Consider the following 22921-nt stretch of genomic DNA (forward strand, 5'->3'; position numbering starts at 1 on the left):
TGCGGCTTGACTCAAGTTGAGTCACCAAGTCAGTGCCCCGCCCCTGTGAAAAAGTGTCATAAAGAGGCAGGCTCCAAGCCTCCGAGTCACCCTTTAGTGACTCTAATGGACAAGTCGAGTTGCCCCCTTTAAAAAGCCCACTGTGGAAAAAATGGAGCTGCTGCTGAGGGGTGTGTTTCTGTCAGAGTTCTCTTTACTCACTCCCCTGCTGCCCCCCGTCCATCTGTAACAGGGCAGGAGGGGGTAGGAGGGACTGAGTGAGAGCCGGGACAGAAGCGGTGAAAAGGAGGAGGGTCACAAGCAGTAGCTGCAAGGCTTACCAGATGACCTGATTCTTGGCAGCCCTACTCAGAATTAGTCCCACTGTAGCCAGTCATTCAATGAGGGTTGCCCCTCCCCTCTTGTCCTCCTGCCCTCCCTCAGCCAATGGAAATATGAGAATGCCCACCCTTTGTCCAATGATAATCTGTTCCATCCTTCCTTCCTATCAGAGAAGGGAAAAGAGAGCACAGTCCTGTCTCCCCCTCCTGCTCACATTAACCCTTTCCTGCCTCCTGGCTGGAACTTTCCTGCTGCTCACCCTGTTGGAATGCTGACCCCACCAGGTTCTTCACGTCACGAAAACAATAAGCACCTCTAGTCACAGGCAGACTCAAGTCAGCAGGCATGGGGATGAGTGCCAAGTCACGGGGACACTTTCAGCATCTTCCACAAGTGCAACTCACGAGTCGCCAAGCCACCCAAAATCACACATTTTCACAACTCGCATCTAAGTCACTGACTCAAGTTCCCAACCCTGAGGGATTGCACAGGGAAAAGGGCTGACCGCAGGGGACTGCCGCTGCAAAGGGGTGTCAAAGTCGGTTGCGTGTGAGAACAACAAGGGCCTGTGACAAGGGCTGGCATTAAACCAATTGGACCAATTGCTCCCAACTGGACCCTTCACCTAAGGGCCCCCATGCTCAGGTGTCTACTCTTGTCTTGACAAATACACACAACATGTTGCAACAAACACCAAACACCACGTTGCAGGTTGTATAGAGAACAGCAATGATTTTCATTGTCTTCTGCATTGTCTTTTCATTGTCATTGTCTTTTCCCTCTCACATAATACCAGAACCAGGGGACATCCACGAGTGTTGGGTGAGTTAGGACAGACAGAAGAAAATATTTCTTTACCCAGCGTATAATTAGTCTGTGGAACTCCTTGCCACAGGAAGTAGTGATGGCACCTTGCCTGGAAAAGAGACGCCTGAGGGGGGACATGATTGAGACATACAAAATTATGCAGGGGATGGACAGAGTGGATAAAGAGATGCTCTTTACACTCTCACATAACACCAGAACCAGGGGACATCCACTAAAATGGAGTGTTGGGAGAGTTAGAACAGACAAAAGAAAATATTTCTTTACTCAGTGTGTGGTTGGTCTGTGGACCTCTTTGCCACAGGATGTGGTGATGGCGACTGGCCTGGATGCCTTTAAAAGGGAATTGGACAAGTTTCTGGAGGAAAAATCCATTACGGGTTACAAGCCATGATGTGTATTTGCAACCTCCTGATTTTGGAAATGGGCTACGTCAGATGCAAGGGAGGGCACCAGGATGAGTTCTCTTGTTGTCTGGTGTGCTCCTTGGGGCATTTGGTGGGCCTCTGTGAGATACAGGAAGCTGGACTAGATGGGCCTATGGTCTGATCTAGTGGGGCTCTTCTTATGTTCTTATGGATGCCTTTAAGAGGGGATTGGACAAATTTCTGGAGGAGAAGTTCATTACAGGTTACAAGTCATAGTAGGTAAGTGCAAGTTCTTGGTTTTAGAGGCAGGCTGCCTCTGATTGCTAGATGCAGGGGAGGGCACCAGGATGCGGGTTGTATCTGTTGTCTTGTGTGCTCCCTTGGGCGTTTGGTGGGCCACTGTGATCAGATCAGTTCAGATCAGATCAGGAGAGAGATCTTGGGGTCCTTGTGGACAGCTCAATGAAAGTGTTGACCCAATGTGTGGTGGCAATGAAGAAGGCCAGTTCTATGCTTGGGATCATTAGAAAAGGTATTGAGAACAAAACAGCTAATATTATAATGCTGTTGTACAAATCAATGGTGAGGCCACACCTGGAGTATTGCGTGCAGTTCTGGTCACCACATCTCAAAAAGGACATAGTGGAGATGGAAAAGCTGCAAAAGAGAGCAACCAATATGATTCCTGGGCTGGAGCAGCTTCCTTATGAGGAAAGGCTACAGCGTTTGGGCCTCTTCACCCTGGAAAGGAGATGCCTGAGGGTGGACATGATTGAGACATAAAAAATCATGCAGGGGATGGAGAGAGTGGATAGGGAGATGCGCTTTACGCTCTCTCATAACACCAGAACCAGGGGACATCCACTAAAATTGAGTGTTGGGTGGGTTAGAACAGACAAAAGAAGATATTTCTTTACTCAGTGTGTGGTTGGTCTGTGGAACTCCTTGCCGCAGGATGTCGTGCTGGCGTCTAGCCTAGACGCCTTTAAAAGGGGACTGGACAAGTTTCTGGAGGAAAAATCCATTACGGGTTACAAGCCATGATGTGTATTTGCAACCTCCTGATTTTGGAAATGGGCTACGTCAGATGCAAGGGAGGGCACCAGGATGAGTTCTTTTGTTGTCTGGTGTGCTCCTTGGGGCATTTGGTGGGCCTCTGTGAGATACAGGAAGCTGGACTAGATGGGCCTATGGCCTGATTCAGTGGGGTTGTTCTTATGTTCTTATGTAAGATTCTCCCCAAGATTGGATATCCACCCAGGCTCCTCAGCATCATCTGGACTTTCCACGAGGACATGAAGGGCACTGTAGTCTTTGATGGCTCCACATCAGACCCCTTTGACATCCGAAGCGGAGTGAAGCAGGGCTGTGTTCTTGTGCCAACCTTGTTTGGGATTTTCTTTGCTGTCCTGCTGAAGCAGGCCTTTGCAACTGCAACAGAAGGCATCTATCTCCGGACCAGATCAGACGGAAAGCTCTTCAACCTCTCCAGACTGAGAGCAAAGTCCAAAGTCCAGCTGAAATGTCTGCGTGACTTCCTCTTTGCTGACGATGCAGCTGTCACTACCCACTCAGCCAAAGATCTCCGGCAGCTCATGAACTATTTTAGCAAGGCCTGCCAAGACTTTGCACTGACAATCAGCCTGAAGAAAACACTGGTCATGGTTCAGGATGTGGACTCACCTCCCTGAATTGCAATCTCTGCACATGAGCTGGAGGTTGTCCATGACTTTGTGTAACTTGGCTCAACAATCTCCGACACTCTTTCTCTCAATACTGAGCTAAACAAGCGCACCGGTAAATCAGCTACCACGTTTTCCAGCATGTCCTCTCCCAGTTTGAAGAGACACTTGGCTAACAGACTGAGGCAAAAAGGCAAAGAAGGAAGGCCCATATAGTGCAGTTGTGATATGCTGTGTGATATGCCCTACAACAACTTCCAGTGCTCAGTTTCAATCAAAGGAGGAGACTGCAATCCCACACACCCTTACTTGAGAGGAAGTTCAGCTGCATGCATTGAGGCTAACTCCTAAGAATGGATTGAATGGCACTGTAACCCTTGTAGGACTGCCCTGACGCTGATCCTGCTGGGATGCAATATTACAGAGAGGCAGCATTTCCAGGCTTCCCCCTTCTCCAGCTTCTGACTCTCTTGCAACTCTATCTACAGATATCCCCCCCTTTTTGTTCTGTTCTATTTATCTGGGGTGGGAAAGAATGGGGGGGGGGAGGAAAGGAAGTTTTAAAATGTAGAAAATGTTGGTGAAGGCAATAATCCTGAAAACATACAGGCTGAGGGAATGGGGGAGGAAGAGAAGGGGAGAACCTCATGGATGAGGCAAATTTGCTGTGGGTTTCGCAAAAGTCTCCCCTCCCAGACACAGCATTGGGGTTACCACCTTGCTCTTTGCTCCCACCTTCCTGCAGTTGGTGAGCGAAGGGGATCTCCACCTCCCCTTCCACTTTTTCAGAGCATTATTTCAGATTTCCAGTGGCTGCCTTTTTTGGGCAATAAACTTTTTTGTCCCTCTCCGTGATCCTTGGGGGGGGGGGGGGGAAATCCTCACCTGCCCATCATGACTCCTTATCCTCTCTCTGGGCTTCTGAGTGCAGCCTGCAGTGGGGCACATCCAGCCACCCAGAAAAGGGGGTGGAATCTGAAATAATGCTCTGAAAAAGTGGAAGGGGAGCCCCCCCAAAAAAAACAGGTGGCAAAGGCAGAACTTAACCCTCCCTTCCAAACAGGCAACTCACTGGACCAGGCTTTGGATTTAAAGGGACAGCAGCCCTTCCATGCTTTCCGGGGAGCAAGCCCCATTGACTATGATGTGACTTACTCCTGAGCAGACATGCAGAGGACTGGGCTCTAAGGCTGCAATCCTATCCATGCTTTCCTGGGAGTAAGCCCCATTGACTGTGATGGGATTTACTTAAGAACATAAGAACAGCCCCACTGGATCAGGCCATAGGCCCATCTAGTCCAGCTTCCTGTATCTCACAGCGGCCCACCAAATGCCCCAAGGAGCACACCAGATAACAAGAGACCTCATCCTGGTGCCCTCCCTTGCATCTGGCCTTCTGACATAACCCATTTCTAAAATCAGGAGGTTGCGCATACACATCATGGCTTGTACCCCATAATGTATTTTTCCTCCAGAAACTTGTCCAATCCCCTTTTAAAGGCGTCTAGGCTAGACGCCAGCACGACATCCTGCGGCAAAGAGTTCCACAGACCGACCACACGCTGAGTAAAGAAATATTTTCTTTTGTCTGTCCTAACCCGCCCAACACTCAATTTTAGTGGATGTCCCCTGGTTCTGGTATTATGCGAGAGTGTAAAGAGCATCTCCCTATCCACTCTGTCCATCCCCTGCATAATTTTGTATGTCTCAATCCTGTGGATGCCATCAGGGCCCGGTGACTTATTGATCTTTAATTTATCAATGAGGTCTGAAACATCTTCTCTTTTAACCTCTATCTGACTTAACTCCTCGGTTAGGAGGGGCCATTCGGGCAGCGGTATCTGCCCGAGGTCTTCTGCCGTGAAGACAGATGCAAAGAACTCATTTAATTTCTCTGCCATCTCTAAGTCTCCTTTTATCTCCCCTTTCCCTCCCTCACCATCCAGAGGGCCAACCGCTTCTCTGGCGGGTTTCCTGCTTCTAACATATTTGAAGAAGCTTTTATTGTTCCCCTTAATGTTGCTGGCCATGCGTTCCTCATAGTCTCGCTTGGCCTCCCATATCACCTTCTTACATTTCTTTTGCCACAGTTTATGTTCCTTTTTATTCTCCTCATTAGGGCAAGACTTCCATTGACGGAAGGAAGCTTCCTTGCCCTTCACAGCCTCTCTAACTTGGCTGGTTAGCCATGCGGGCACCCTCCTGGATTTAGTGGAACCCTTCTTTCTTTGCGGTATGCACCTCTGCTGGGCCTTTATTACTGTTGTTTCAAGCAGCCATCTAAGGCACTGACTCAAGTTCACAACCCTGAGGGATTCCACAGGGAAAAGGGTTGACCGCAGGGGACTGCCGCTGCAAAGGGGTGTCAAAGTGGATTGCGTGTGAGAACAACTAGGGCCTGAGACCAGGGCCGGCTTTAAACTAGTTGGACTAATTGCTCCCAACTGGACCCTTCGCCTAAGAGACGCCATGCTGGGGTCATCTACTCTTGTCTTGACAAATACACACAACACGTTGCAACAGACACCAAACACCACATTGCGGGTTGTATAGAGAACAGCAATGATTTTCATTGTCTTTTGAATTGTCTTTTCATTGTCATTGTCTTTTCCCTGTCACATAACACCAGAACCAGGGGACATCCACGAGTGTTGGGAGAGTTAGGACAGACAGAAGAAAATATTTCTTTACCCAGCGTATAATTAGTCTGTGGAACTCCTTGCCACAGGAAGTAGTGATGGCATCTTCCTGGATGCCTTTAAGAGGGGATTGGACAAATTTCTGGTGGAAAAGTTCATTTCAGGTTACAAGTCATAGTAGATATGTGCAAGCTCTTGGTTTTGGAGGCAGGCTGCCTCTGTTTGCCAGATGAAGGGAAGGGCACCAGGATGCAGGTTGTGCCTGTTGTCTTGTGTGCTCCCTGGGCATTTGATGGGCCACTGTGAGATACAGGAAGCAGGACTAGATGGGCCTTTGGCCTGATCCAGCAGGGCTGTTCTTATGAATTCTTTAAAATAAATCCATTTGTTTATACTGTTTATATCTGGAATTTTTGTTTACTGTACTTGAATTACATAATATGTTAATTAATTATAGAAGGACATAAAATGTAAAATAAATTGTATTTATACCTCAAAGCTTCTGCAGACCTTGGCTGTGAACCTGGGAAACAAAAGGCAAGAGAGAGAGAGAGAGAGAGAGAGAGAGAGAGAGAGAGAGAGAGAGAGAGAGAGAGATGGCAGCAGGGAGGGGAAAGTTCTCAGCTGGAGGTTCTGGGGAGTCCCCATCAGTAAGGGTAGAGTTGGACAGTCCCAGTTGCAAGCTGGGGAGGGTCATAGGAGTCACAGGACCTGGGTGGCACTCCATGCCATGGGGGTGGCAATGCAACCCTGTTGCAGCTGCCATGGTCCTGCCCCCGTCGCTTGCAACCGCTCCCCCTTCAAATGGGACCAGAGCTATTCTCCGATCACGTATGGAGGGGGTTCTGAGGGCTGAGGAGGCTGCACGCCTCTGGCCTCTGGAAGGCTCACATCACTTCCAGTTTTTGGTCGGAAACCAGAAGGAACAATTTTCCATCTCCTGGAGGCATTCTGTGAGCCTCCCTGGCCCTCACGCAGCCTCCCTGGCCCTTAAAACCCCTCCAGTTGTGACTGGAGTGCAGCTCTGGTCCCGTTTGGAGGGACAGCCCTGTAAGGTGTCCCCTGGGGTGGCACATCTTCCAGCTACACTGCTGGACAATCCTGGTCTGGATGTGTCCCAGGTCTGGTTACGTGAGTGTCCATCATCATTCCTTCTGGTGGGAGGTGTGGTGGACCAGAAGGACAGAGGATCAGGCGGCCCCCACACAAGGCCAGGATTTTCCCACTCTCTGGGGAACTCTCCAGGCACACAGAAGAACATAAGAAGAGCCCCACTGGATCAGGCCGTAGGCCCACCTAGTCCATCTTCCTGTATCTCACAGTGGCCCACCAAATGCCCCAGAAGATGCAATTGCACAACAATACCCTGAACAGATCCAGTGCCTCTTCAGGCAGCTTTGCTAAGCTCAAGTGATCCCACTGCTGACCCCTGGCAGAGTCTGGAACTGCATTCTCGCAAACATGTTTTCTCCAGCTCACACCTGCGCATGGGGACACACAGGGAGACGAGGTGTTGCACTGATGACTCCCCTCACTGTTATTACCCAAATAACTGTGTTCTATTCTCCAAAGGTCAAGGAACTCTTTTTTCTTAAAGATCATCTTTAACTTCGTAAACAGAGACTGTGTCTGAAGAAACAGCTGCAGAAATAGCTTCTGGTCCACGGAGAGCTCGGAATGGGATTTCAGCCAGGCAGGGCCTCTGCTGTGAAGCTTCATATCACCCCCTTCAGATGCAGCCACTGAAAGGACTTGCAGCCTCCGCCTGGACTGCAGCCTCCGCCTGGCAAGACGGTCTTGGCTTCCAATCCGTGGCTGGTGTTGGAGAGCAGATGCTGGGAGATGACTGCAGCAGGGGTGCCCAGACTGCTGCTGCTGCTCCTGGTCCCTGTGGCCTGGGGGGGCCTGAAGGCAAAATGCCCCCAGTCTGTGATCAGGGAGCAGAAGGAGCTGCTCAATTATTACAGGCCAGGAGACTACCTCCTCGGTGGGGCCGTTTCCACAACCAGAGTCTTCGTTCAGCCACGGCCCTTGACTGAGCCTCCCTCAATCAGCATTTCAAGGTAAGTCAAGAGGGGCTGGTGATGATGGCTTGGTGGCTGCTACAGCCCCTTCTGATGTCATGGCTTCCAACCATCCTGAAATGGGGGGGGGGGTTTCCTATTTTGTCCTAAATCAGCAATCCTTCTGCATAAGGGGGGAAATCTGGGAATGCATCCACACAGTAAGGCACCATTTGGAGTGCCACTTCACAGCTGTAGTCAGTTGCAGCCCCCACACTTCGGGAGAGTGCCCCCCTGGCTCACTGGTGGTGATTTGAACCTGTGTAGATCCCAGCTCCACTTAGCAGGTCCACATCCCCACCACCCACCCTGGGCAGTGGGTCAGGCAGTTGCAGTTCTCTGCAGTCCTCAACCCTCCTCTCCCCTCCCCTAAGTGGCTGCTTAGGGAAAGCACATCACCAACTGACTCCCAATTTCTCCCCCTTTCCCCAACCTCACAAGCTATGAGACAGGCCAGGCAGAAAGATCAATGATGACTTAATTAATTCCCCCTCCCTTGCAAAAGATGCAAGCCCCCTGCAGTCCTCAAGGTGCCAATTCAGCAGCAGTCAGCTAGCCCTGCAGGGCTTCTAGGGTGGATGCAAATCCTCTGGCCATTGCTGCTGGGAGGGAGAAGTGCTGGGCTCTGAGAAGCACTGGGCTCTGGTAAAGACCAGAAGTGATTGTGAGGAGCTCCAGAAGGATCTCTCCAGACTGGCAGAATGGGCAGCAAAATGGCAGATGCGCTTCAATGTCAGTAAGTGTAAAGTCATGCACATTGGGGCAAAAAATCAAAACTTTAGATATAGGCTGATGGGTTCTGAACTGTCTGTGACAGATCAGGAGAGAGATCTTGGGGTGGTGGTGGACAGGTCGATGAAAGTGTCGACCCAATGTGCGGCGGCAGTGAAGAAGGCCAATTCTATGCTTGGGATCATTAGGAAGGGTATTGAGAACAAAACGGCTAGTATTATAATGCCGTTGTACAAATCTATGGTAAGGCCACACCTGGAGTATTGTGTCCAGTTCTGGTCGCCGCATCTCAAAAAAGACATAGTGGAAATGGAAAAGGTGCAAAAGAGAGCGACTAAGATGATTACGGGGCTGGGGCACCTTCCTTATGAGGAAAGGCTACGGCGTTTGGGCCTCTTCAGCCTAGAAAAGAGACGCTTGAGGGGGGACATGATTGAGACATACAAAATTATGCAGGGGATGGACAGAGTGGATAGGGAGATGCTCTTTACACTCACACATAATACCAGAACCAGGGGACATCCACTAAAATTGAGTGTTGGGCGGGTTAGGACAGACAAATAAAATATTTCTTTACTCAGCGCGTGGTCGGTCTGTGGAACTCCTTGCCACAGGATGCGGTGCTGGCGTCTAGCCTAGACGCCTTTAAAAGGGGATTGGACGAGTTTCTGGAGGAAAAATCCATTAAGGGGTACAAGCCATGATGTGTATGCACAACTTCCTGATTTTAGGAATGGGTTAAGTCAGAATGCCAGATGTAGGGGAGAGCACCAGGATGAGGTCTCTTGTTATCTGGTGTGCTCCCTGGGGCATTTGGTGGGCCGCTGTGAGATACAGGAAGCTGGACTAGATGGGCCTATGGCCTGATCCAGTGGGGCTGTTCTTATGTTCTTATGTTAAGCACCCTGCATCTCCAGGCAATGTGCCCTTTGCACACAAGGCCATTGTGATTCCTGAGCTGGGATCCCCTGACCACCATCCCGACCAATGAAATCTTCCCCCCAAAGGTGATGGCAAAAATCCCCCCACCCAGCCCCTAATAGAGAGAGCGCCTGCTTTGCATGCCAGGTTCAATCCCTGGCAGTCCAGCCTTTGAAAGATCCCCACCTGACACCCTGAGGAGCTGCTGCCAGTCAGCGGGCAATGCTGAGCTCAGGGGCCAAGGGACTGACTCAGTCCAGGCAGCCTTAGATGCTCACCTGTGCAGAGGATGGGGTTGGGGAGGGGTCCTGCCCTGGCTTCCTTTTAGAGTGAAAAGGGTTGGTCACCTCACAGCATGGATGTCCAGCCTGACACGCCTAAACCCTCATATGGGAATCCCCTCATGTTTCGGAACTAGACCAGGGGTAGCCACAGTTCTGACCCCCAGCAAAATCCAGACCTTTGCATCAACAACCTGGCACAGTCCTTTTGTTTCAGTAAAGCATCCACACGGCACTGGCTCATCCTGTCCTTCGTGTTTGCCACTGAGAAGATCAACCGGGACCCCAGGCTCCTGCTCAATGTCACTCTGGGCTACAACATCTATGACACCTATTTTGATGCCCCAGTGACTTCAGATGCCCTTGTAGACCTGCTCTCCACTGGAGAGACACATGTCCCAAACTACAGCTGTGGAAGGCAGAGACGGCTGCTGGCAGTTCTTGAAGGGGCTGAAGCTGACCTCTCCAGCCATATTTCAATCATGTCGTCTGCCTACAAAATTCCCCAGGTGAGAGTGGGTGGAGGGCACAGGCTGTGTCTCATCCCACATGGCTGCCTCCCATCCAAAAATGAGGTGGGGCATGCAGTGTGTGAGTAGGCTGAACAGAGAAGCACTGCCTAGTTCCGTGGACGTGTCCTTGCAGTGGGTGGGGGGTTCCTTGCATCAAAATGAAGAAGGGTTTTGCTCACTGTTAACAAGCTCAGGCCACCAAATATGTGACCTGAAGATAAATCCAAACATCCATCTCTCCTTTCCCTTCCCAGGTCAGTTATGCTTTCACGTCTCGTGGTCTGAAAGACAGAACTCGGTCCCCCTTTTTCTATCGGATATTCCCCAAAGAGCCCCAGTATGTGGGGCTGGTCGGGCTGCTCCTGCACTTCCAGTGGTCCTGGGTTGCTCTGGTTGCTGCAGACACTGACAATGGAGAGCGGTTCATCAGGACCTTGACGCCCCTGTTAACTCAGAGCGGCATTTGTGTTGCTTACTCCCAGAGCATTCCAGGGATTACTACAGGTAATGTGGAGATCCATTATGAATCATTCCTCAAGGAGAGACAAGTCAATGTGTTCCTTTACCATGCAGAGACCCATTCCTTCATAGAAGGAATATTAATTATACAACAGATAGTTGAAATCTTAATAAAACCCATAGTGGGGAAAATATGGATCATAACAGCCTTTTGGGACATCAGCTTGGAGCTGAGGTTCAGTCGTTTATTTTTACAGCGCATTCAGGGTCTTTTTTCCTTCTCCATCCAGTCAATGAAAAGCATAAATTACAATGATTTCGAAATGCTTTTCTTCACCTGGCAGAGGTTAGTGGAGGGGGGATTTCACTGTGCATTTCCGAAGCCTGTTCTGTCCGTGAAAGGCTGGACGAGGTGCAGAGAAAGACCGCAGCCCCTGCCTTGGGACGTGATGGAAAGAGCCCTGGCCCAGGACAGCTATGCCATCCACAGCGCTGTCCAGGCCGTGACGCAAGCCTTACACGCCGCGTCTTCGTCTCGACTCCGGCGGAGGCTGATGGAGGCCGGAGGCAGCCTGGAGTTTCCGAGGGTGCAGCCGTGGCAGGTACTCCTCTCCCCACCCGGACAGTCAGGGCTACTGATGGGCCTTGGAACAAGGTCAGAAGGAAGTGAAATGGCACGTATCTTTCAGGGAAATCCAGTTGTGATTCTCCCTGCACATGTCCTTCTCTCTGTCCCCTCCCAGTGGCTCCAGGGGACATAGATCATCCAGCAGCAGCCTCCAGGCAGGGCCTAGGAGAGGGGGGTAAAGGGGGTAATTTGTACCTGGGCCCAGGATAAAAAGGGAGCCAAAGGAGGGGCCCAGAAATTTCCTGGGATCTAACATTTTCCAATCTCACCCAGACTCACTGCCCACATAGGATGCTAGGGGCATTACCATGGGCACATGGCAGCAACTGTTGCCACAAGCAATACACACCAGACTCAGGAACATTCCTGAACAGTGTCATATCTGAGAGGAAGCTGGCCAGCTGCAGTGGATGCACTTATCATGAAGGAGTGTAGAGTAGCTCAGGGACACGGCTGTGGGACTGCAGCTGCTGCAGAAGTCTGTTCTGGTGCAAACAGGACACTTTTCATTCTGGGGTGAGTCTCAACACTCATCTCCTGCAATGGTTTTCTGCATTGGAAAGATCTGAGAGAGACTTAGGAGGGGGTTTGGTTTTCCGTATAATTTTCTGTATCTAGCGGCCAATGCCGGGCAGGCAGGTAGACCTGAGTTCTGCCCTGCTTTCTGCTACCCTCTGTTTACTAGGGAAACTGGTGGTTGAGTCCATGCCACCATCAAAGCCAGACAGAAAGAGAACACCTTGAAAAAGCCCTCTTCATAAGAACATAAGAAGAGCCCTGCTGGATCAGACCAAAGGCCCATCTAGTCCAGCTTCCTGTATCTCACAGCGGCCCACCAAATGCCTCAGGAAGCACACAAGACAACAGACACAACCTGCGTCCTGGTGCCCTCCCCTGCATCTTACAATCAGAGGCAGCCTTCCTCTAAAACCAAGACCTTGCACAGATATACTATGATTTGTAACCCGTAATGAACTTCTCCTCCAGAAATTTGTCCAATCCCCTCTTAAAGGCATCCAGGCACTTTGATTCTCCTATGAGATTCACCTTCTCCATTTTCATTCAAACTCTGTGAAACACCCAACACGGTTCCCTGACCTCTGATGTTTCTCCTTTGTTACAGCTCCATCCTTTCCTGAGGAACTTTGGGGTCTACAACACTTCCCTGGAGGGCATGTATCTGGATGGGGACGGGGATCTGGCAGCCGACTTTGACATAGTGAACTGGGTGGTTTTTCCCAACAAGTCTGTTGTCAGAGTGACATTTGGGAGTCTGGCAAGACGACCCAGCCCACCAGGCCTCCACGTCACCATAGACCAGGGCGCCATTGAGTGGCCTGGATGGTTCAACCAGGTGGGGAAATCCATGATTTCTAATATCTAATAATATATTAGATGCATCATCTCAAGATTCAAAAGCTGAGAGTCCTTTTCCTGCCCACATATTTTGCAAGACAAAACTCCTGACAGCAGGTATAGAGCAAAGGCGGGAGCAGTGTGTGATGGGCAGGCAACAAATGCGGGTTCGGGTGGCACCAAACAGGGCTATACATGGCTGGGGCAGCCACAGCTAAACCCCAATGCAAAACATGGAGGGGGGTCCTGAGTTTGCAGTCAGTGACTTAAACTGGCAGCTGAACTGGTGCTGAACTGCAGCAAGTGGAAGAACCTCCTCTGTTGACAGGTAGAAGGTCTTTAGGAAAGTCTTAGACCCATATCAGTCCTGTTGCAGTTTGCGTTGTGGAGTGGAACTGCCTGGGTGGCCTTGGAGGACAACCCACAGCAGAATCTGGGTGGGCAAGTGTGTTCTGGCCCCATCAGCTATGGCGCTTTACAGGACCACCTGGCCACTCTGGGGTTGGGGGCAGTGTGTGCTGCTGCTTCCAGACTTGCTGGAGAGTGGTCTGCATGTGGCAGCACTGGGGCTCTATCCTTTGACCTCCTGAGTCCCACAGGATCCTACCTTGTCAGGAGCCCATGCTGCTGAATGTCTTTGTGGAACTTCTGGGAGAGCCGGGATTTGGAGTGCAGCATCGCCATGAGGATCAGGGAGGGGTCTTTTCCCAGTTCTGCCCCCAAGCTCTGCCCTCAAGAACCATCTTGGGGTGCCTGCTAACCTCAGACTCGAGGTCCTGTTGGGTCTTCCCAACTGTGTGACTCAATGCTACAAACAAACTGCTCCCCCACCACACAGATTCTCCTTGATGCACCTTGTCTTCCTGCTTAGACCCTGCCTCAGTCGAGGTGCACCACCAGCTGCCTCCCAGGATACAGCAAGCTGATTCAGGAAGGAAGGCCGCTGTGCTGCTACACGTGTGCTCGGTGCGCAGAAGGGACCGTCTCCTCCCAGGAAGGTGGGGGGCTCCAGAGCGATGGGCTGTTCGTGAGGAGTGGGGCAAAGGTTGACTCAGACCCATTCTGTGGAGGTGTCCAGACATTCCTTAAGTCAGAGCCTTTCTTGATTTGTCTTCTTTTTACAGCCATCATTTATTTCACAAAATGAGTAGCAAGAAATTACTCCGGACAGTAAACTGTGTCCCTGTGGGAAGGCTGGAGCCTTCCTGTGTGTGTTGCTGACACCTGCTGGAGCAGGACAGCCAGTGGGAGGGGGGAGCGGGCTAAGGGCAGGGAGGAACGGGGCCGGAGGACAGAGCAAAGAGAGGGCAGAGTTATCGGACCCCCCCATGCTCAAGCTAGATACATTGTGGGTGTTTCTGGCATGGCTGTACTGGTGTAGGGGGGGGAGTTGATTGGGCTGACAGACTATTATGGGATGTAAGGCACATTAAATGATATTGGAGACACTGTATTTTTTTTTCTTTTCAGATGCAGATCATTGCGACAAGTGTCCAGAAGACCAGCATCCAAACAAGGCCCAGACTCAGTGTGTCCCCAAAGTCATAACTTTCCTGTCCTACGAAGACTATCTGGGGGCCCTTCTGGCGTCTTTCGCCCTCCTCTTCTCCCTAACCACAGGTTTTGTGTTAGGAGCCTTCATCAAGCACCGTGAGACTCCAGTAGTCAAGGCCAACAACCGGGACCTCTCCTACGTCCTCCTCGCCTCCCTCCTGCTCTCCTTTTTGTCCTCCTTTCTGTTCATCGGCCGGCCAAGGAGGGTGACCTGCCTCCTCCGCCAAACGGCCTTCAGCATCATCTTCTCCCTGGCCCTCTCCTCTGTCTTGGCCAAAACCGTCACCGTGGTGGTGGCCTTCATGGCCACCAAACCAGGAAGCAGGATGCGCAGGTGGCTGGGGAAGGGCTTGGCCAACGCCATCATCCTCTCGTGCTCCGCTGTCCAGCTCGGCCTCTGCACCGCCTGGCTGGGAATCTCTCCACCCTTCCCAGACTCCGACAGGCACTCCCAGCCCGGCCAAATCGTCCTGCAGTGCAACGCGGGGTCCGTCGCCCTGTTCTATGGCGCTTTGGGCTACCTGGGTTTCCTGGCCGCCGTCTGCTTCACAGGGGCCTTCCTGGCCAGGCGGCTGCCTGGGGCCTTCAACGAGGCCAAGCTGCTCACCTTCAGCATGCTGGTCTTCTGCAGCGTCTGGGTGGCCTTTGTGCCCGCCTACCTGAGCACGAAGGGGAAGCACATGGTGGCCGTGCAGGTCTTCTCCATTCTGGCCTCCAGTGCTGGCCTGCTGGGCTGCATCTTTTTCCCCAAATGCTACATTATTTTTCTGAGGCCAGATCTGAACACGAAGGAGCAGCTAATAATGAAAGCAAAAGATAGTGCCTGAGCATTTTATTTCAGTTCTGACCATCAAAGATCGGCACACTGAACACTGTGTTGGGAATTTGTCTTAGGAACGTAGCAGCTTAGATACTGTTAGAACAAACCTCTCTTTCCTGATGTCATGAAATAGATAGGATCGGCAATAGCGAATGTACCCCACTGGTTCTGCTCTTCCCACCAGAACCAGTTTTGTGGTTCCCCTAGGGGCTGGGGATAAGTTTTGTTGTGGTTGTGTTGTGGTTCCCCTGGGGGCTGGGGATAAGAATAGGCCCTCAGTTTGGCTGTACTTGTCGTAAGAGGCGACTAAACAGCCACCGGGTAGATGGGACTCGTCAGCCTGGGAAGGCAGCTCATCTGAGAGAAGGAAAACTCTGATCCCAAACCTCCACTGCCTTGTGGCTACATCCAGTTATGGAAAAGGCTTCAGGAGTCAACCTCGAGGCAAAATCCGGAGCCGGAGTCCCTGAGGCAGTTCATGGCTGAACACAGTCACGTTCTGGCAACTCCTGCGATGCCGCTGGAACCAACCGTAATTCTTCATAGGATGCAGATAAGATACAATTTACATACAAGATGGAAAATAGGTGGGCAACAAGTGAGCAAAACCATTGATTGGCTCTTATTTACATACAGGTGTGGTTTCATCTTAACACTTTGCCAAAATTACACAATTTCCAAAAGTTTCCAAAACCAGTAGGGTTAGCTGTAACATTATTCCATCCAGCACTGACCCTCACTCACATTTATCAATCTAACTAGGGACCTCTTTGAGAAAATAGGTTTTCATACTATCCTCATTAAAGAGAACACACAAACACTTAAACAAGGGTGTGAAGACCTTAATTTGACAGAACTTCTAACACATTTATTATTCAAACTCTTCCTAATTCTATATAACTATTGTGATTAGTTACTTTGAGTACATTTATTGAGGGCTCTATAGTGGTGTATATAAGTGATTTTTCACATATTTTAAGTATAAAACAAGTCAAATAGTACTCTGCATATGTGATTTCTGAATTTAATAAAATCAGGCAGTTAAAACTTACTTATAATAGCTGCTATGTCTCTATATATGTTATAGTATTAAACTAATTCTTAGTACTCTGCTTATACTTTACTGGGCTATCCAGTAACTTACGGCCTAGGGTCAGAGGTCACCGTGCCTCAGCCCCCCATATCGTCTTTCTACATTTCTTTTGCCAGAGTTTGTGTTCCTTTCATATTCCTCATCGGGGCACGACTTCCATTTACAGAATGAAGCTTCCTTCCCCTTTATAGCCTCTCTGGCCCTGCTTGCTAGTCATGCCGGCACCCTCCTCACCTTCGCTGAGCCCTTCTTTCTTTGCAACATGCACTTCAGCTGGGCCTCTCATTCCCATTGTTTTAAGCAGCCTCCATGCACTCTGGAGAGATTGAACTCTTTACCTTCCCTTCCAGCTTCCTTCCAACCAGTCTCCTCACTTGAGGAAGGCCACCCTTTGGAAATAAAAGCTCTTCATGTCAGAGTTGCTTGGCACATTTCCTCAACATGAACATTGAAACAGACTGCAGCACCGAAATGGAAAAGGTGCAAAAGAGAGTGACTAAGATGATTACGGGGCTGGGGCACCTTCCTTATGAGGAAAGGCTACGGCATTTGGGCCTCTTCAGCCTAGAGAAGAGGCGCCTGAGGGGGGACATGATTGAGACATACAAAATTATGCAGGGGATGGACAGAGTGGATAGAGATGCTCTTTACACTCTCACATATCACCACAACCAGGGGACATCCACTCAAATTGAGTATTGGGCGGGTTAGGACAGACAAAAGAAATATTTCTTTACTCAGTGTGTGGTTGGTCTGTGGAACTCTTTGCCACAGGATGTGGTGATGGTGACTAGCCTGGACGCCTTTAAAAGGGGATTGGACAAGTTTCTGGAGGAAAAATCCGTTACGGGTTACAAGCCATGATGTGTATGCGCAACCTCCTGATTTTAGAAATGGGCTATGTCAGAATGCCAGATGCAAGGGAGGGCACCAGGATGAGGTCTCTTGTTATCTGATGTGCTCTCTGGGGCATTTGGTGGGCCGCTGTGAGATACAGGAAGCTGGACTAGATGGGCCTATGGCCTGATCCAGTGGGGCTGTTCTGATGTTCTTAAACTACAATTCCCAGGAAGCCTTGCAGGTCTCTTTTTGTCTGGTGTGCTCCCTGGGGCATTTGGTGGGCCGCTGTGAGATACAGGAAGCTGGACTAGATGGGCCTTTGGCCTGCTCCAGTGGGGCTGTTCTGATGTTCTTAAACTACAATTCCCAGGAAGCCTTGCAGGTCTCTTTTTGTCTGGTGTGCTCCCTGGGGCATTTGGTGGGCCGCTGTGAAATACAGGAAGCTGGACTAGATGGGCCTATGGCCTGATCCAGTGGGGCTGTTCTTATGTTCTTAAGTCACTGTTCCCAGCCAGATTTTTGAGCTGGAGGACAATAGCATGCCCCCACTTTTACATCGCTTCTCTGACCTGGTAATCTACCCCACAGTAATTTTAGGGTGGAGTTGGACGCCAGTTCAATCTCTATTCTGCTGAATTGTACCCTTCTTTGGACATAGACGGCCACCTCACCTCCAACACACCCCTCCGCATGACTCCTACAGCCTGGGATTGTGGTATCCCCCTGGTTATCCACTTCCCACCAGGTTTCCATTATGCCCACTGTATCAGTGTCTTCCCTAGCCACCAGACATTCCAGTTCCCCCATCTTAGCTTCGAGACTGGGCATTTGCCTGCATGGGATCCTATTGTATAGTCCCAGGAGACCCACAGGACTTCAGGCGGCCTAAAAAGAGGTAGGGAAACACATTACCTCAAGGCTTGCCATAGCCATTAATTCTTTAGTTTGATGTCCTGATCCTATACCTCACCACTGGTACGGATATAGCTGCACCCTGGACATCCTATATCCATTGGTGGTGGGCATCATCAGGCGGGCCTTGAGGTAATGTGTTTCCCTACCTCTTTTTAGGCCGCCTGAAGTCCTGTGGGTCTCCTGGGACTATACAATAGGATCCCATGCAGGCAAATGCCCAGTCTCGAAGCTAAGATGGGGGAACTGGAATGTCTGGTGGCTAGGGAAGACACTGATACAGTGGGCATAATGGAAACCTGGTGGGAAGTGGATAACCAGGGGGATACCACAATCCCAGGCTGTAGGAGTCATGCGGAGGGGTGTGTTGGAGGTGAGGTGGCCGTCTATGTCCAAAGAAGGGTACAATTCAGCAGAATAGAGATTGAACTGGCGTCCAACTCCACCCTAAAATTACTGTGGGGTAGATTACCAGGTCAGAGAAGCGATGTAAAAGTGGGGGCATGCTATTGTCCTCCAGCTCAAAAATCTGGCTGGGAACAGTGACTTAAGAACATAAGAACAGCCCCACTGGATCAGGCCATAGGCCCATCTAGTCCAGCTTCCTGTATTTCACAGCGGCCCACCAAATGCCCCAGGGAGCACACCAGACAAAAAGAGACCTGCAAGGCTTCCTGGGAATTGTAGTTTAAGAACATCAGAACAGCCCCACTGGAGCAGGCCAAAGGCCCATCTAGTCCAGCTTCCTGTATCTCACAGCGGCCCACCAAATGCCCCAGGGAGCACACCAGACAAAAAGAGACCTGCAAGGCTTCCTGGGAATTGTAGTTTAAGAACATCAGAACAGCCCCACTGGATCAGGCCATAGGCCCATCTAGTCCAGCTTCCTGTATCTCACAGCGGCCCACCAAATGCCCCAGAGAGCACATCAGATAACAAGAGACCTCATCCTGGTGCCCTCCCTTGCATCTGGCATTCTGACATAGCCCATTTCTAAAATCAGGAGGTTGCGCATACACATCATGGCTTGTAACCCGTAACGGATTTTTCCTCCAGAAACTTGTCCAATCCCCTTTTAAAGGCGTCCAGGCTAGTCACCATCACCACATCCTGTGGCAAAGAGTTCCACAGACCAACCACACACTGAGTAAAGAAATATTTCTTTTGTCTGTCCTAACCCGCCCAATACTCAATTTGAGTGGATGTCCCCTGGTTGTGGTGATATGTGAGAGTGTAAAGAGCATCTCTATCCACTCTGTCCATCCCCTGCATAATTTTGTATGTCTCAATCATGTCCCCCCTCAGGCGCCTCTTCTCTAGGCTGAAGAGGCCCAAATGCCGTAGCCTTTCCTCATAAGGAAGGTGCCCCAGCCCCGTAATCATCTTAGTCACTCTCTTTTGCACCTTTTCCATTTCGGTGCTGCAGTCTGTTTCAATGTTCATGTTGAGGAAATGTGCCAAGCAACTCTGACATGAAGAGCTTTTATTTCCAAAGGGTGGCCTTCCTCAAGTGAGGAGACTGGTTGGAAGGAAGCTGGAAGGGAAGGTAAAGAGTTCAATCTCTCCAGAGTGCATGGAGGCTGCTTAAAACAATGGGAATGAGAGGCCCAGCTGAAGTGCATGTTGCAAAGAAAGAAGGGCTCAGCGAAGGTGAGGAGGGTGCCGGCATGACTAGCAAGCAGGGCCAGAGAGGCTATAAAGGGGAAGGAAGCTTCATTCTGTAAATGGAAGTCGTGCCCCGATGAGGAATATGAAAGGAACACAAACTCTGGCAAAAGAAATGTAGAAAGACGATATGGGGGGCTGAGGCACGGTGACCTCTGACCCTAGGCCGTAAGTTACTGGATAGCCCAGTAAAGTATAAGCAGAGTACTAAGAATTAGTTTAATACTATAACATATATAGAGACATAGCAGCTATTATAAGTAAGTTTTAACTGCCTGATTTTATTAAATTCAGAAATCACATATGCAGAGTACTATTTGACTTGTTTTATACTTAAAATATGTGAAAAATCACTTATATACACCACTATAGAGCCCTCAATAAATGTACTCAAAGTAACTAATCACAATAGTTATATAGAATTAGGAAGAGTTTGAATAATAAATGTGTTAGAAGTTCTGTCAAATTAAGGTCTTCACACCCTTGTTTAAGTGTTTGTGTGTTCTCTTTAATGAGGATAGTATGAAAACCTATTTTCTCAAAGAGGTCCCTAGTTAGATTGATAAATGTGAGTGAGGGTCAGTGCTGGATGGAATAATGTTACAGCTAACCCTACTGGTTTTGGAAACTTTTGGAAATTGTGTAATTTTGGCAAAGTGTTAAGATGAAACCACACCTGTATGTAAATAAGAGCCAATCAATGGTTTTGCTCACTTGTTGCCCACCTATTTTCCATCTTGTATGTAAATTGTATCTTATCTGCATCCTATGAAGAATTACGGTTGGTTCCAGCGGCATCGCAGGAGTTGCCAGAACATGACTGTGTTCAGCCATGAACTGCCTCAGGGACTCCGGCTCCGGATTTTGCCTCGAGGTTGACTCCTGAAGCCTTTTCCATAACTGGATGTAGCCACAAGGCAGTGGAGGTTTGGGATCAGAGTTTTCCTTCTCTCAGATGAGCTGCCTTCCCAGGCTGACGAGTCCCATCTACCCGGTGGCTGTTTAGTCGCCTCTTACGACAAGTACAGCCAAACTGAGGGCCTATTCTTATCCCCAGCCCCCAGGGGAACCACAACACAACCACAACAAAACTTATCCCCAGCCCCTAGGGGAACCACAAAACAAACCACAACAAAACCACAACAAAACAAAACCACAACAAAACAAAACAAAACGGCTGGAACCAACCGTATTGGCCTCTGCCTTTCCATTGGACCATTTCAGCGATGTGGAGAGGGGGGATTTGCTGCATGGGTAACAGCCTATCCTCCACACCTACTTTACCCAGGCTTCACGCACTGGAGAGGACACTCTGTTCCAGAACCACCATTCAGAGCGTGACACCATAGTCTTCTGAGACTGAAGGATGCCAAATGAAGAATTAGCCCCAATTATGAAGTCAAATCTTCAGCAAATGAGAAGTCTAGATTTTCAGACAAAGGATTGTGTGGTATAAAAGTTAAGGACCAGCATTCGGGGTCCATGCTTTGGACATGAGTCCCATGGACCAATTGTATACAATTCAAATAAAAGCCTGTGAACCTTCATCCCAGTGTACCGAGTCATTCTGAGTTGCTTATTTGAGTGGCTAATTGGCCTTGTAACAGGGCTAAGGATGATCTTGAGGAGTGTATGGCCAGAAACATTAAGAGAAAAAAATATCTTAAAAACGCATAGATGAACAAGCCTTGCTGAGAGAGAACCAGCCTGGCTTCTGTAAGGGTAAGTCGTGCCTCACAAACCTTATAGAATTCTTTGTAAAGCTCCACAGGCATGTGGATGTGGGAGAACCCATGGACATTATATATCTGGACTTTCAGAAGGCGTTTGACACGGTCCCTCACCAAAAGCTACTGAAAAAACTCCACAGTCAGGGAATTAGAGGACAGGTCCTCTCATGGATTGAGAACTGGTTGGAGGCCAGGAAGCAGAAAGTGGGTGTCAATGGGCAATTTTCACAATGGAGAGAGGTGAAAAGCGGTGTGCCCCAAGGATCTGTCCTGGGACCGGTGCTTTTCAACCTCTTCATAAATGACCTGGAGACAGGGTTGAGCAGTGAAGTGGCTAAGTTTGCAGACGACACCAAACTTTTCTGAGTGGTGAAGACCAGAAGTGATTGTGAGGAGCTCCAGAAGGATCTCTCCAGACTGGCAGAATGGGCAGCAAAATGGCAGATGCGCTTCAATGTCAGTAAGTGTAAAGTCATGCACATTGGGGCAAAAAATCAAAACTTTAGATATAGGCTGATGGGTTCTGAGCTGTCTGTGACAGATCAGGAGAGAGATCTTGGGGTGGTCGTGGACAGGTCAATGAAAGTGTCGACCCAATGTGCAGCGGCAGGGAAGAAGGCCAGTTCTATGCTTGGGATCATTAGGAAGGGTATTGAGAACAAAACGGCTAGTATTATAATGCCGTTGTACAAATCTATGGTAAGGCCACACCTGGAGTATTGTGTCCAGTTCTGGTTGCCGCATCTCAAAAAAGACATAGTGGAAATGGAAAAGGTGCAAAAGAGAGCGACTAAGATGATTACGGGGCTGGGGCACCTTCCTTATGAGGAAAGGCTATGGCGTTTGGGCCTCTTCAGCCTAGAAAAGAGACGCCTGAGGGGGGACATGATTGAGACATACAGAATTATGCAGGGGATGGACACAGTGGATAGGGAGATACTCTTTACACTCTCACATAATACCAGAACCAGGGGACATCCACTAAAATTGAGTGTTGGGCGGGTTAGGACAGACAAAAGAAAATATTTCTTTACTCAGCGTGTGGTTGGTCTGTGGAACTCCTTGCCACAGGATGTGGTGCTGGCGTCTAGCCTAGACGCCTTTAAAAGGGGATTGGACGAGTTTCTGGAGGAAAAATCCATTATGGGGTACAAGCCATGATGTGTATGTGGTAATGCAATCCTGTTGCAGCTGCCATGGTCCCGCCCCCATCGCTTGCAACCGCTCCCCCTCCAAATGTGGCCAGAGCTATTCTCCGATCACGTATGGAGAGGGTTCTGAGGGCTGAGGAGGCTGCACGCCTCTGGCCTCTGGAAGGCTCACATCACTTCCAGACTTTGGTTGGAAACTGGAAGGAACAATTTTCCATCTCCGGGAGGCATTCTGTGAGCCTCCCTGGCCCTCACGCAGCCTTCTTGGCCCTTAAAACCCCTCCAGTTGTGACTGGAGTGCAGCTCTGGTCCCGTTAGGAGGGACAGCCCTGTAAGGTGTCCCCTGGGGTGGCACATCTTCCAGCTACC

This window comes from Tiliqua scincoides, chromosome 2, assembly GCF_035046505.1.
Source record: "Tiliqua scincoides isolate rTilSci1 chromosome 2, rTilSci1.hap2, whole genome shotgun sequence".
Taxonomy (NCBI): domain Eukaryota; kingdom Metazoa; phylum Chordata; class Lepidosauria; order Squamata; family Scincidae; genus Tiliqua; species Tiliqua scincoides.